We start from the raw sequence: 16011 nt of genomic DNA on the forward strand, positions 1-16011 counted from the left end.
TGACTCTACTTTATAAAAAAAATGATAAGACTGACCTAAAGAATTGGAGGCCCATCACACTTTTAAACTTTGACTGTAAACTTTTTAGCAAGGTTTTAGCGACACGGATGTCCTCTGTTTTAGAGGAGGTAATTCACCCAGACCAAGCTTGTGCCATCTCACGGAGACAACTCACCGACAGCCTCGTACTGATTCGAGACATCATTGATTACGCTAGAGACAGAAACACCCGGCTTGTCATCTTAAATTTAGACTTTGAAAAAGCATTTGATCGGGTCTCGCATCAATATCTCTTTCAGGTGTTGCAGCCATCGAAAAGGGCCCGATTGTTCCTACTTGGTGAGCTTTGCTTGGTTAAGACGCTTGCCCCCCCCCCCCCCCCCCCCCCCCCCCTGCTCCTCGGCTGACCAAGTAGAAACAATCTATTCGATGGCTGCCTTGTCTTTTACTCTGTGCAAAAGACAAGGCAGCCACAAACACCACGGGAACACCGTATTGAGGCTTTGTTCTGACCACTCATTCGGTGTCGCGTTTCTTTCAAGCAATTCTCCTGGTTAGCCCGCACTCGGCTCGCTCCCAGAGCCGTGTTAAAGTCCACTTCGCATTCACTCTCTTTTCTCAGCAGATTAAAAGAAAGTTTCATCTTGGGCTCCCTGAAACTTCCATCCTGCACCGCTGTTTGCTTTTTCACAAGAGCAGAGGAGAGCGCACCGTTCCCAGCGGCACTGCAGTACCGGGTCGAGGCTTGGAGTGAACGGAGCAAGCTTCTTTTTCAACTCCTATTCTTAAAAATCCATTTAATATGTTGTCCTCGTATAGAGGACATATTAAACTGATAAGAACAGATACTACACTTGATCTTAGCCAAAAGGCCGAGAAGCGATAACTGTCCACTGTTTCAGGTCCGAGGGCCCTTGCTGGCACAATGCGCACTTGTAGCAGTGTTCTTTTTATGGCCATAGGTGGCCAGAGTGTCACGTTGCACCTCCGCCCACCCGCTGCACTGAGCACTCTTCAGCCCTTTTAAATGGTATAACTTTGCACTCCCGCATGCTCCAGCAAGCACCATTCAAGCAACAACTTTGCACTCCAGCTTCGAACATCGGCACAGTCGCAACAAGTAAGGCGACTCTACTCAGAGAAGTCACAAAAAAAACAACGTTGTCATTGCAGTAAAAGAAAGAGTTTCAGGAATCCGAGAATAAGCTTACTTTCATGAGTGCTTCACGATTTCGGATTTTGCTATAAAATGAATTCCTTCACTCAAACTAAATTAAAACTGCTAAACCGCTAATCTGTTACATGTAAGGCAGATGTCAAATTCACCGAAATAGGATCTAAGGGTATTCGGCCAATCGAGCTGTAGCAGCTTCGGTAAAAGAGTATAAGTTGAAGAGTTTGTGAATAAAGGTGTGCGCACACATAGTGAGCTGTAGGAAAATAGGCAGGGAGCAATGCCGGCTGGGGTATATGTTCTTGTATGTTGTCTGACTGTTTGATTTGAATGTGTTGTGTAAGTGTCCTGTTGAAGGTTTGGGCTTTGACACTTCACTGTGGTTGTTAACTGTGTGGTGTGTCCTGAAATGTTATATGTTTGGGCTGTGTGACATGCTTAATGCTTGTCAGTAGCTACCCACTTATTCATATATAGCAACTGACAACATAAGAAGTCTGGACATACTTTGATAGTAGTTGTAGAAGTATCCTTATTGATAATAGATAAACTAATTCATAGTGATAGAACAGTAGATGAACAGGTGCCTGCACGTCTCACGAAAATAAAATGGGTGTATGATTGCTGACGGCAGAGCAATACTGCCAAACTTATGAGTTCTTGTGGCAAACTTGATTCAGTGTCTTGACGTGTATACGCTGTTTCGCTGACTTGATTGTCACAAGAAACAAAGTGTGTTTGATAAGATCCGACCATTTTATTACGGGAGGATCAGTATGTATGGATTCTGAGGTGACTGATAAACCCATTCGTATCTTAAGCATAATCTAATACGTGAGACAACGCCCTGGCACACAATCAAAAAAAAAAACACACATTACACACACACATTTCTGAATTGAGAAAAGAAATTATTTTAGAGGAAGCAGTAGAGTTTAGATCCCACATTTGTTGATAGGCATTCATTTATTTCTTCACTTCTGATGAAGTTTCAACAATAAACAACAAACTTTGTATTATGAGAAAGAACCAGACTCATTCTTCAGGAATCCGAAAATAAGCACGAATTCGGATTCTCCTATAAAACGAATTAATTAACTCAAACCAAGTTAAGACTGCTTTGTCCTTCATATTTATTCATGTCTAATCAAGTTTCAACGATAAACAACGTTGTACTTTGTAGAATGAGAAAGAACTTCTTCAGCAATAAGCATCTCTCGACATATGACGAAATATAGATTTTGCTATAAAATTAATTTCTTCTATCAGCGTGACTTAAAACTGTTTGTCCTCCTTATTTATCCACTTCAAATCAAGTTTCAACAATTAAAAAAAAATTGTAGTTTGAGAAAGAACAACTTAATCTTCAGCAATAAGTATAAAAAGAGGGTAACAAAAGGTGCAAATGCCAACCATACATGACTAAAAGGTGGAGCGGAAGTATTCAGCTGCAAGTAGGTGTGAATGTTCGACCATAATTTTTAAAAAGTGGGTAAGAAAAGGTTCGAATGCCCGACTAAATATTAACAAAAGCGGGAGGAGAGGTCTTCGGATGAGAGTGGGTGAGAATTTCCTACCATACAAGTATGGTGGAGAGGAAGCTGTGATTGGCCGACAATAGTAAAAAGCAGGTGAGAAAAGGTGCGAATGTCAAAACATACATGATCAAAACAGGGAACGGAGGTGTTTGGCTGCGACAAGGTGGGAATGTCCACCCATAATTAATGAAAAACGGGCAACAAGTAGGTTCGAATGCCCAACCATATATCATCAAAAGCAGGAGTGGATGTGTTCGGCTTCAAGAAGGTATGAATGTCCATCAATAATTGCTATAAAACATGAAAGAAAATTTTCGAATATCGAACCGCACATAATCATAAGCGGGAGACGAGGTGTTCCGCTGCAAGAAGGTGTGAATATCCACCCATAATTACTGAAAAATGGGTAAGAAAAGGTGCGAATGCCCAACCATACATCATCAAAAGCACCAGTGGATGTGTTCGGCTACAAGAAGGTTTGAATGTCCGACCATAGTTTGTAAAAAGCGGGTAAGAAAAGGTTCGAATGCCCAAATATACACCATCAAAAGAGGGAGCGGAGGTGTTCCGCTGTAAGAAGGTGTGAATGTCCGACCATAGTTGGTAAAAAGCGGGTAAGAAAAGGTTAAAATACCCGACTGTACACAATCAATAGCGGGAGCGGAGTTGTTCGGCTACTAAAAGGTGTGAAAGTCCGACCCTGGTTTTAAAAAGCGGGTAAGAAAAGGTTCGAATGCCCGAACATACACCATCAAAAGAGGTAGCGGAGGTGTTCCGCTGTAAGACGGTGTGAATGTCCGATCATAGTTGGTAAAAAGCGGGTAAGAAAAGGTTAAAATACCCGACTGTACACAATCAAAAGACGGAGCGGAGTTGTTCAGCTAAGAGAAGGTGTGAAAGTCCGACCATGGTTTGTAAAAAGCGGGTAAGAAAAGGTTCGTATGCCCGAATATACACTATCAAAACCGGAAGCGTAGGTGTTCGGCTGCAAGAAGGTGTGAACGTCCGACCAAAGTTTGTGAAAAAGCAGTTAAGAAAAGGTTCGAATATCTAACCAAACATAATCAAAAGCGGGAGCAGAGCTGTTCGACTGCAAGTAGGTGTGAATGTCAGAGAATAATTTGCAAAAAGCTGATGAGAAAGGGTGAGAAATGTGGTAGCGGAGTTGTTCGGCTGTGAGTAGGTGTGATTCTCCAACCATAATTGCTGAAAAATGTGTTAGAAAAGGTAAGAATACCGGTCCATACATCATCAAAAGCGGGAGAGGTGGTGTTCGGCTGCAAGTAGGTGTGAATGTCCATTAATAATTGCTTTAAAATATGAAAGAAAATTTTCGAATATCAAACCTTACATGATCATTAGCGGGAGAGGAGGTGTTCAGGTGCAAGAAGGTCTGAATGTCCGACCAAAAATTACTGAAAAATGGGTAAGAAAAGGTGCGAATGCCAAATCATACATCATCAAAAGCAGGAGCGGATGTGTTCGGCTACAAGAAGGTTTGAATGTCCAACCATAGTAAGTAATAGGCGGGTAAGAAAAGGCTCGAATGCCCGACTATATACCATCAAAAGCGGAAGCGGAGGTGTTCGGCTGCAAGACGGTGTGAACGTCCGACCAAAGTTTGTAAAAAGCAGTTAAGAAAATGTTCGAATATCCAACCAAACATAATCAAAAGCGGGAGCAGAGCTGTTCGACTGCAAGTAGGTGTGAATATCAGATCATAATTTGCAAAAAGCTGTTGAGAAAGGGTGAGAATGCCCGACTATACACTATCAAATGTGGGAGCGGAGGTGTTCGTCTGTGAGTAGGTGTGAATGTCCGACCATAATTGCTGAAAAATGTGTTAGAAAAGGTAAGAATGCCGGACCATATATCATCAAAGGTTGTGTTCGGCTGCAAGTAGGTGTGAATGTCCAGCCATAATTACTCACAAACGGGTAAGAAAAGGTACTATTGCCAGACCATATATGATCAAAACAGGGAGTAGAGGTGGTTCAGCTGCAAGAAGGTGTTAATGTCCGACTAAAGTTTGTAAAAAGCGGGTAAGACAAGGTGTGAATGCCCGACAATGTATGATCAAAAGAGGAGCGGAGGTTTTCGGCTGCAAGAAGGTCTGAATGTCCACCCATAATTACTGAAAAATGGGTAAGAAAAGGTGCGAAAGCCCAACCGCACATGATCATAAGTGGATGAGAAGGTGTTCGACTGCAAGTAGGTGTGAATGTAAGATCATAATATTTAAAAAGCGGGTAAGAAAAGGTAAGAATGCCCAACCATAAATTATCAAAAGCGGCAGCAGAGTTTCGGCTGGTATTTATCAATATCTAGATAGATTTCAACAAAAAACAACGTTGTACTTTGCAGTAAAAGAAAGTGCAAATCAAAAGTTTTAGGAATCCGAGAATAAGCTTATTTTCATGAGTTCTGCACGATTTCGGATTTTATGTATAAAATGAATTCCTTCACGCAAACTAAGTTAACACTGCTTTGTCCTTCATATGTACCCATTTCTACATATATTTCAAGCATAAACTTTCTCATACTACCCTGAATGAGAAAGAGCCACACTTGTGATTAAGCCATACGACCCTTTTGAGGAGTTCTGCATGGTTTGGGATTTTATCTATAAAATTAATTCCTTCACTCAAACTATGTTAAAACGGCTTTTACCTTCATATTTATCAATGTCTCGATAGATTTAAACAAAAAAACAACGTTGTACTTTGCAATAAAAGAAAGAGCAAATCAAAAGTTTTAGGAATCCGAGAATAAGCTTATTTTCATGAGTTCTGCACGATTTCGGATTTTATGTATAAAATGAATTCATTCACTCAAACCAAGTTAAAACTGCTTTTTCCTTCATATTTATCAATGTCTAGATCGACTTCAACAAAGAACAACATTGTATTTTGCAGTAGAAGAAAGAGCAAAACTGAAGGATCAGGAATCCGAGAATAAGCTTCTTTTCATACGTTCTGCATGATTTGGGATTTTATGTATAAAATGAATTCCTTCCCTCAAACTAAGTTAACACTGCTTTGTCCTTCATATGTACCCATTTCTACATATATTTCAAGCATAAACTTCCTCATACTACCCTGAATGAGAAAGAGCCACACTTGTGATTAAGCCATACGCCCCTTTTGAGGAGTTCTGCATGATTTGGGATTTTATCTATAAAATCAATTCCTTCACTCAAACTATGTTAAAACGGCTTTTACCTTCATATTTATCAATGTCTCGATAGATTTAAACAAAAAAACAACGTTGTACTTTGCAGTAAAAGAAAGAGCCAATCAAAAGTTTTAGGAATCCGAGAATAAGCTTATTTTCATGAGTTCTGCACGATTTCGGATTTTATGTATAAAATGAATTCATTCACTCAAACCAAGTTAAAACTGCTTTTTCATTCATATTTATCAATGTCTAGATCGACTTCAACAAAGAAAAACATTGTATTTTGCAGTAGAAGAAAGAGCAAAACTGAAGGATCAGGAATCCGAGAATAAGCTTATTTTCTTATGGGCAAGTGGGAACTGCTTTGTCCTTCATATTTATCAATGTGTAGATGGATTTCAACTTCTTCTACTGCAAAGTCCAATGTTTTTCTTTGTTTAAGTCGATCTAGACATTGATGAATATGGAAGGACAAAGCAGTTTTAACTTGGTTTGAGCAAAGCAATTCATTTTATAGCAAAATCCGAAATCGTGCAGAACTCATGAAAGCAGGCTTATACTCGGATTCCTGAAACTTTAGATTTGCTCTTTCTTTTACTGCAAAGTACAACGTTGTTTTTTTGTTTAAATCTTTCTAGACATGGTAAATATGAAGGACAAATCAGTTTTAACATAGTTTGAGTGAAGTAATGCATTTTATAAGCAAAATCCCAAATCATGCAGAACTCACGAAAAGCTTTTTCTCGCTTTTCACTGCTTTTTACAAACTTTGGTCGGACGTTCACACCTTCTTGCATCCGAACACCTCCGCTTCCGCTTTTGATGATGTATATTCGGGCATTCGAACCTTTTATTACCCGCTTTTTACAAACCATTGTCGGACTTTCACACCTTCTTGCAGCCGAACACCACCTCTACCGCTTTTGATGATGTATGGTCCAGTATTCTTACCTTTTCTAACACATTTTTCAGCAATTATGGTCGGACATTCACACCTACTCACAGCTGGACACCTCCGCTCCCGCTTTTGATCATACAATGTCGGGACATCGCTCCTTGTCTTACTAGCTTTTTACAAACTTTAGTCGAACATTCACACCTTCTTGCAGCTGAACACCTCCGCTCCCGCTTTTGATGATGTATAGTCGGGCTTTCAAGCCTTTTCTTAACCGGTTTTTACAAATTATGGTTGGACATTCAGACCTTGCAGCCGAACACCTCCGCATTCTCTTTTGATCATACATTGTCGGGCATTCGCACCTTGTCTTACCCGCTTTTTACAAACTATAGTCAGACATTCACACCTTGCAGCTGAACCTCCGCTCCCTGTTTTGATCATGTATGGTCTGGCAATACTACCTTTTCTTCCCCCGTTTGTGAGTAATTATGGCTGGACATTCACACCTACTTGCAGTCGAACAGCTCTGCTCCCGCTTTTGATTATGTTTGGTTGGATATTCGAACCTTTTCTTAACTGCTTTTTACAAACCATGGTCGGACTTTCACACCTTCTTGTAGCCGAACAACTCCGCTCCCGCTATTGATTTTGTACAGTCGGGTATTTTAACCTTTTCTTACCCGCTTTTTACCAACTATGGTCGGACATTCACACCATCTTACAGCGGAACACCTCCGCTCCCACTTTTTATGGTGTATAGTTGGGCATTCGAACCTTTTCTTACCCGCTATTTACAAACTATGGTAGGACATTCAAACTTTCGTGTATCCGAAAACCTCCGCTCTCTCTTTTGATCATACATTGTCGGACATTCGCACCTTTTCTTACCCGCTTTTTACAAACCATGGTCGGACTTTCACACCTTCTTGTAGCCGAACACATCCGCTCCCGCTATTGATTGTGTACAGTCGGGTATATTAACCTTTTCTTACCCGCTTTTTACCAAGTATGGTTGGACATTCACACCTTCGTACAGCGGAACACCTCCGCTCCCTCTTTTGATGGTGTATGTTCGGGCATTCAAACCTTTTCTTACCCGCTTTTTCCAAACTATGGTCGGGTATTCACAGCTTCCTCTCCACCATACTTGTATGGTGGGATATTCACACCCACTTGCATCCGAAGACCTCCGCCCCAAATTTTGTTGATATTTAGTCGGACATTCGCACCTTACCCGCTTTTGGCAAACTATGGCCTTCTTGCAGCCAAACAACTCTGATCTTGCTTTTGATGATGTAAGGTTGGGCATTCAGACCTTGCTTCACCTGCTTTTCACCAAATATAGTCGGACATTCACACCTTCTTGCAGCCGAACACTTCCGCTCCACCTTTTAGTGTTCTATCACACCTTTTTTTTCACCGCATTTTATACATTATGGTTGGAAATTTTCAACCACTCTCATCCGAAGACCTCTCCTCCCGCTTTTGTTAATATATTTGAACTTTAGTTTGACATTCAAACCTTCTTGCAGCTGAACCACCTCCGCTCCCTGTTTTGATCATATATGGTCTGGCTACTACCTTTTCTTACCCGTTTGTGAGTAATTATGGCTGGACATTCACACCTACTTGCAGTCGAACACAACCTCTCTCGCTTTTGATGATGTATGGACCGGCATTCTTACCTTTTCTAACACATTTTTCAGCAATTATGGTCGGAGATTTACACCTACTCACAGCCGAACAACTCCGCTCCCGCATTTGATGGTGTATAGTCGGGCATTCTCACCCTTTCTCATCAGCTTTTTACAAATTATGATCTGACATTCACACCTACTTGCAGTCGAACAGCTCTGCTCCCGCTTTTGATTATGTTTGGTTGGATATTCGAACCTTTTCTTAACTTCTTTTTACATATTTTGGTTGGACGTTCACACCTTCTTGTAGCCGAACACTTCCACTCCTGCTTTTGATGATGTATGGTTGGGCATTCACACCTTTTTTTTGCCCATTTTTCAGGAATTATGGGTGGACATTCACACCTTGCAGCTGAACACCTCCTATCCCACTTATGATCATGTGCGGTTTGATTTTCGAAAAGTTTCTTTCATGTTTTCTAGCAATTATTGATGGACATGTAGACCTTCTTGCAGCTGAACACCTCCGCTCCCGCTTTTGATCATACATTGTCAGGCATTCGCACCTTGTCTTACCCTCTTTTTACAAACTTTAGTCGAACAGTCACACCTTTTTGCAGCCGAACACAACCTCTCTCGCTTTTGATGATGTATGGACCGGCATTCTTACCTTTTCTAACACATTTTTCAGCAATTATGGTCGGAGATTCACACCTACTCACAGCCGAACAACTCCGCTCCCGCATTTGATGGTGTATAGTTGGGCATTCTCACCCTTTCTCATCAGCTTTTTGAAAATTATGATCTGAAATTCACACCTACTTGCAGTCGAACAGCTCTGCTCCCGCTTTTGATTATGTATGGTTGGATATTCGAACCTTTTCTTACCCACTTTTTACAAACTTTGGTTGGACGTTCACACCTTCTTGTAGCCGAACACATGCACTCCTGCTTTTGATGATGTATGGTTGGGCATTCGCACCTTTTTTTTACCCATTTTTCAGGGATTATGGGTGGACATTCACACCTTCTTGCAGCTGAACACCTCCTCTCCCACTTATGACCATGTGTGGTTTGATTTTCGAAAATGTTCTTTCATGTTTTCTAGCAATTATTGATGGACATTTAGACCTTTTTGCAGCTGAACACCACCTCTCCCGATTTTGATGATGTATGGACCGGCATTTTTACCTTTTCTAACACATTTTTCAGCAATTATGGTTGGAGATTCCCACCTACTCACAGCCGAACAACTCCGCTACCGCATTTGATGGTGTATAGTCGGGCATTCTCACCCTTTCTCATCAGCTTTTTGCAAATTATGATCTGACATTCACACCTACTTCCAGTCGAACAGCTCTGCTCCCGCTTTTGATTATGTTTGGTTAGATATTCGAACCTTTTCTTAACTGCTTTTTACAAACTTTGGTCGGACGTTCACAATATCTTGCAGCCGAACACCTCCGCTTCCGCTTTTGATGGTGTATATTCGGGCATACGAACCTTTTCTTACCCGCTTTTTACAAACCAAGGTCGGACTTTCACACCTTCTCTTAGCTGAACAACTCCGCTCCCTCTTTTGATTGTGTACAGTCGGGTAATTTAACCTTTTCTTACCCGCTTTTTACCATCTATGGTCGGACATTCACACCGTCTTACAGCGGAACACCTCCGCTCCCTCTTTTGATGATGTATGGTTAGGCATTCGCACCTTTTCTTACCCATTTTTCAGTAATTATGGGTAGACATTCACACCTTCTTGCAGCTGAACACCTCCTCTCCCGCTTATAATCATGTGCAGTTTGATATTCGAAAATTTTCTTTCATGTTTTATAGCAATTATTGATGGACATTCAGACCGTCTTGCAGCTGAACACCTCCGCTCCCACTTTTGATGGTGTATAGTCGGGCTTTCGAGCCTTTTCTTCCCCGGTTTTTACAAATTATGGTTGGACATTCAGACCTTCTTGCAGCCGAAAACCTCCACTCCCTCTTTTGATCATACATTGTCGGGCATTCGCACCTTTTCTTACCCGCTTTTTACAAACCATGGTCGGACTTTCACACCTTTTAGTAGCCGAACAACTCCGCTCCCGCTATTGATTGTGTACAGTCGGGTATTTTAACCTTTTCTTACCCGCTTTTTACCAACTATGGTTGGACATTCACACCTTCTTACAGCAGAACACCTCCGCTCCCTGTTTTGATTATGTATGGTTTGACATTCGCACCTTCTCTCACCCGCCTTTTACTATGGTCGGCCATTCACAGCTTCCTCTCCACCATACTTGTTTGGTGGGATATTCACACCCACTTGCATCCGAAGACCTCCGCCCCAAATTTTGTTGATATTTAGTCGGACTTTCGCACCTTACCCGCTTTTGGCAAACTATGGCCTTCTTGCAGCCAAACACCTCTGATCTCGCTTTTGATGATGTAAGGTTGGGCATTCAGACCTTGCTTCACCTGCTTTTCACCAAATATAGTCGGACATTCACACCTTCTTGCAGCCGAACACTTCCGCTTTTAGTGTTCTATGAGGCATTCACATATTTTTTTTCACCGTATTTTATAGATTATGGTTGGAAATTCTCACCCACTCTCATCCGAAGACCTCTCCTCCAGCTTTTGTTAATATATAGTCGGGCATTCGAACCTTTTCTTACCCGCTTTTTACAAATTATAGTCGAACATTCACACCTACTTGCAGCTGAATACTTCCGCTCCACCTTTTAGGTATGTATGGTTGGCATTTGCACCTCTTTTTATACTGATTCCTGAAGATTAAGTTGTACTTTCTCAAACTACAACATTTTTTTATTTGTTGAAACTTGATTTGAAGTGGATAAATAAGGAGAACAAACAGTTTTAAGTCAGGCTGATAGAAGGAATTAATTTTATAGCAAAATCTGTACTTCGTCATATGTCGAGAGATGCTTATTGCTGAAGAAGTTCTTTCTCATTCTACAAAGTACAACGTTGTTTATCGTTGAAACTTGATTAGACATGAATAAATATGAAGGACAAAGCAGTCTTAACTTGGTTTGAGTTAAGGAATTCGTTTTATAGGAGAATCCGAATTCGTGCATAACTCATAAAATAGAGCTTATTTTCGGTTTCCTGAAAAATGATTCTGGTTCTTTCTCATAATACAAAGTTTGTTGTTTATTGTTGAAACTTCATCAGAAGTGAAGAAATAAATGAATGCCTATCAACAAATGTGGGATCTAAACTCTAGTGCTTCCTCTAAAATAATTTCCTTTCTCAATTTAGAAATGTGTGTGTGTAAGTCACAACACCCGTGACACCAAAACGGCTTTCTTTTCTCTACACTCTGCACTATGAGCACACACTCCAAATCAGAAAGGCTTTTTTCTCTCTTTTCTACATTATGGACTGTGGGGACACAAAACCGCTCTCTCTCTTTTTTTTTTTTATCGTGTGCCAGGGCGTTGTCTCATGTATTAGATTATGCTTAAGATACGAATGGGTTTATCAGTCACATCAGAATTCAAACCTTCTTGCAGCTGAACCACCTCCGCTCCCTGTTTTGATCATATATGGTCTGGCAATACTACCTTTTCTTACCCGTTTGTGAGTAATTATGGCTGGACATTCACACCTACTTGCAGCCGAACACAACCTCTCTCGCTTTTGATGATGTATGGACCGGCATTTTTACCTTTTCTAACACATTTTTCAGCAATTATGGTCGGAGATTCACACCTACTCACAGCCGAACAACTCCGCTCCCGCATTTGATGATGTATAGTCGGGCATTATCACCCTTTCTCATCAGCTTTTTGCAAATTATGATCTGACATTCACACCTACTTGCAGTCGAACAGCTCTGCTCCCGCTTTTGATTATGTTTGGTTGGATATTCGAACCTTTTCTTAACTTCTTTTTACATATTTTGGTCGGACGTTCACACCTTCTTGTAGCCGAACACTTCCACTCCTGCTTTTGATGATGTATGGTTGGGCATTCACACCTTTTTTTTTCCCATTTTTCAGGAATTATGGGTGGACATTCACACCTTGCAGCTGAACACCTCCTATCCCATTTATGATCATGTGCGGTTTGATTTTCGAAAAGTTTCTTTCATGTTTTCTAGCAATTATTGATGGACATGTAGACCTTCTTGCAGCTGAACACCTCCGCTCCCGCTTTTGATCATACATTGTCAGGCATTCGCACCTTGTCTTACCCACTTTTTACAAACTTTAGTCGAACAGTCACACCTTTTTGCAGCCGAACACCACCTCTACCGCTTTTGATGATGTATGGTCCAGCATTCTTACCTTTTCTAACACATTCTTCAGCAATTATGGTCGGACATTCACACCTACTCAGAGCCGAACACCTCCGCTCCCGCATTTGATGGTGTATAGTCGGGCATTCTCACCCTTTCTCATCAGCTTTTTACAAATTATGATCTGACATTCACACCTGCTTTTGATAATGTATTGTTAGGCATTCGCACCTTTTTTTTTACCCATTTTTCATGAATTATGGGTGGACATTCACACCTTCTTGCAGCCGAACACCTCCTCTCCCGCTTATGATCATGTGCGGTTTGATATTCGAAAATTTACTTTCTTGTTTTAAAGCAATTATTGATGGACATTCAAACCTTCTTTTTGATGGTGTATAGTCGGGCTTTCGAGCCTTTTCTTCCCGGTTTTTACAAACCATGGTCGGACTTTCACACCTTCTTGTAGCCGAACAACTCCGCTCCCGCTATTGATTGTGTACAGTCGGGTATTTTAACCTTTTCTTACCCACTTTTTACCAACTATGGTCGGACATTCACACCGTCTTACAGCGGAACACCTCTGCTCCCGCTTTTGATGGTGTATAGTCGGGCATTCGAAGCTTTTCTTACCCGCTTTTTACAAACTATGGTGGGACATTCAAACCTTCTTGTATCCGAAAACCTCCGCTCTCTCTTTTGATCATACATTGTCGGACATTCGCACCTTTTCTTACCCGCTTTTTACAAACCATGGTCGGACTTTCACATCTTCTTGTAGCCGAACACATCCGCTCCCGCTATTGATTGTGTACAGTCGGGTATTTTAACCTTTTCTTACCCGCTTTTTACCAACTATGGTCGGACATTCACACCTTCGTACAGCGGAACACCTCCGCTCCCTCTTTTGATGGTGTATGTTCGGGCATTCAAACCTTTTCTTACCCGCTTTTTCCAAACTATGGTCGGCTATTCACAGCTTCCTCTCCACCATACTTGTATGGTGGAATATTCACACCCACTTGCATCCGAAGACCTCCGCCCCAAATTTTGTTGATATTTAGTCGGACATTCGCACCTTACCCGCTTTTGGCAAACTATGGCCTTCTTGCAGCCAAACACCTCTGATCTCGCTTTTGATGATGTAAGGTTGGGCATTCAGACCTTGCTTCACCTGCTTTTCACCAAATATAGTCGGACATTCACACCTTCTTGCAGCCGAACACTTCCGCTTTTAGTGTTCTATGAGGCATTCACATATTTTTTTTCACCGTATTTTATAGATTATGGTTGGAAATTCTCACCCACTCTCATCCGAAGACCTCTCCTCCAGCTTTTGTTAATATATAGTCGGGCATTCGAACCTTTTCTTACCCGCTTTTTACAAATTATAGTCGAACATTCACACCTACTTGCAGCTGAATACTTCCGCTCCACCTTTTAGGTATTTATGGTTGGCATTTGCACCTCTTTTTATACTGATTCCTGAAGATTAAGTTGTACTTTCTCAAACTACAACATTTTTTTATTTGTTGAAACTTGATTTGAAGTGGATAAATAAGGAGAACAAACAGTTTTAAGTCAGGCTGATAGAAGGAATTAATTTTATAGCAAAATCTGTACTTCGTCATATGTCGAGAGATGCTTATTGCTGAAGAAGTTCTTTCTCATTCTACAAAGTACAACGTTGTTTATCGTTGAAACTTGATTAGACATGAATAAATATGAAGGACAAAGCAGTCTTAACTTGGTTTGAGTTAAGGAATTCGTTTTATAGGAGAATCCGAATTCGTGCATAACTCATAAAATAGAGCTTATTTTCGGTTTCCTGAAAAATGATTCTGGTTCTTTCTCATAATACAAAGTTTGTTGTTTATTGTTGAAACTTCATCAGAAGTGAAGAAATAAATGAATGCCTATCAACAAATGTGGGATCTAAACTCTAGTGCTTCCTCTAAAATAATTTCCTTTCTCAATTTAGAAATGTGTGTGTGTAAGTCACAACACCCGTGACACCAAAACGGCTTTCTTTTCTCTACACTCTGCACTATGAGCACACACACCAAATCAGAAAGGCTTTTTTCTCTCTTTTCTACATTATGGACTGTGGGGACACAAAACCGCTCTCTCTCTTTTTTTTTTTTATCGTGTGCCAGGGCGTTGTCTCATGTATTAGATTATGCTTAAGATACGAATGGGTTTATCAGTCACATCAGAATTCAAACCTTCTTGCAGCTGAACCACCTCCGCTCCCTGTTTTGATCATATATGGTCTGGCAATACTACCTTTTCTTACCCGTTTGTGAGTAATTATGGCTGGACATTCACACCTACTTGCAGCCGAACACAACCTCTCTCGCTTTTGATGATGTATGGACCGGCATTTTTACCTTTTCTAACACATTTTTCAGCAATTATGGTCGGAGATTCACACCTACTCACAGCCGAACAACTCCGCTCCCGCATTTGATGATGTATAGTCGGGCATTATCACCCTTTCTCATCAGCTTTTTGCAAATTATGATCTGACATTCACACCTACTTGCAGTCGAACAGCTCTGCTCCCGCTTTTGATTATGTTTGGTTGGATATTCGAACCTTTTCTTAACTTCTTTTTACATATTTTGGTTGGACGTTCACACCTTCTTGTAGCCGAACACTTCCACTCCTGCTTTTGATGATGTATGGTTGGGCATTCACACCTTTTTTTTGCCCATTTTTCAGGAATTATGGGTGGACATTCACACCTTGCAGCTGAACACCTCCTATCCCATTTATGATCATGTGCGGTTTGATTTTCGAAAAGTTTCTTTCATGTTTTCTAGCAATTATTGATGGACATGTAGACCTTCTTGCAGCTGAACACCTCCGCTCCCGCTTTTGATCATACATTGTCAGGCATTCGCACCTTGTCTTACCCACTTTTTACAAACTTTAGTCGAACAGTCACACCTTTTTGCAGCCGAACACCACCTCTACCGCTTTTGATGATGTATGGTCCAGCATTCTTACCTTTTCTAACACATTCTTCAGCAATTATGGTCGGACATTCACACCTACTCAGAGCCGAACACCTCCGCTCCCGCATTTGATGGTCTATAGTCGGGCATTCTACAGCGGAAAAGACTCATTCTTATGTTTGGTTAGATATTCGAACCTTTTCTTAACTGCTTTTTACAAACTTTGGTCGGACATTCACAATATCTTGCAGCCGAACACCTCCGCTTCCGCTTTTGATGGTGTATATTCGGGCATACGAACCTTTTCTTACCCGCTTTTTACAAACCAAGGTCGGACTTTCACACCTTCTCTTAGCTGAACAACTCCGCTCC

The 16011-nt window shown here is 41.0% G+C and overlaps 1 non-coding gene across 1 annotated transcript; it reads right to left on the reverse strand.

The window, feature by feature from the left end:
* Nucleotides 1-700: 700 nt before the first annotated feature.
* LOC140317123 (U2 spliceosomal RNA) lies at nt 701-884 on the reverse strand. Its single transcript, XR_011917468.1, has one exon. It is a non-coding gene; the product is annotated as a U2 spliceosomal RNA (small nuclear RNA).
* Nucleotides 885-16011: the final 15127 nt, after the last annotated feature.

Source organism: Leuresthes tenuis, unplaced genomic scaffold (assembly GCF_036924035.1).
Source record: "Leuresthes tenuis unplaced genomic scaffold, fLeuTen1.0.hap1 SCAF_10, whole genome shotgun sequence".
NCBI lineage: Eukaryota > Metazoa > Chordata > Actinopteri > Atheriniformes > Atherinopsidae > Leuresthes > Leuresthes tenuis.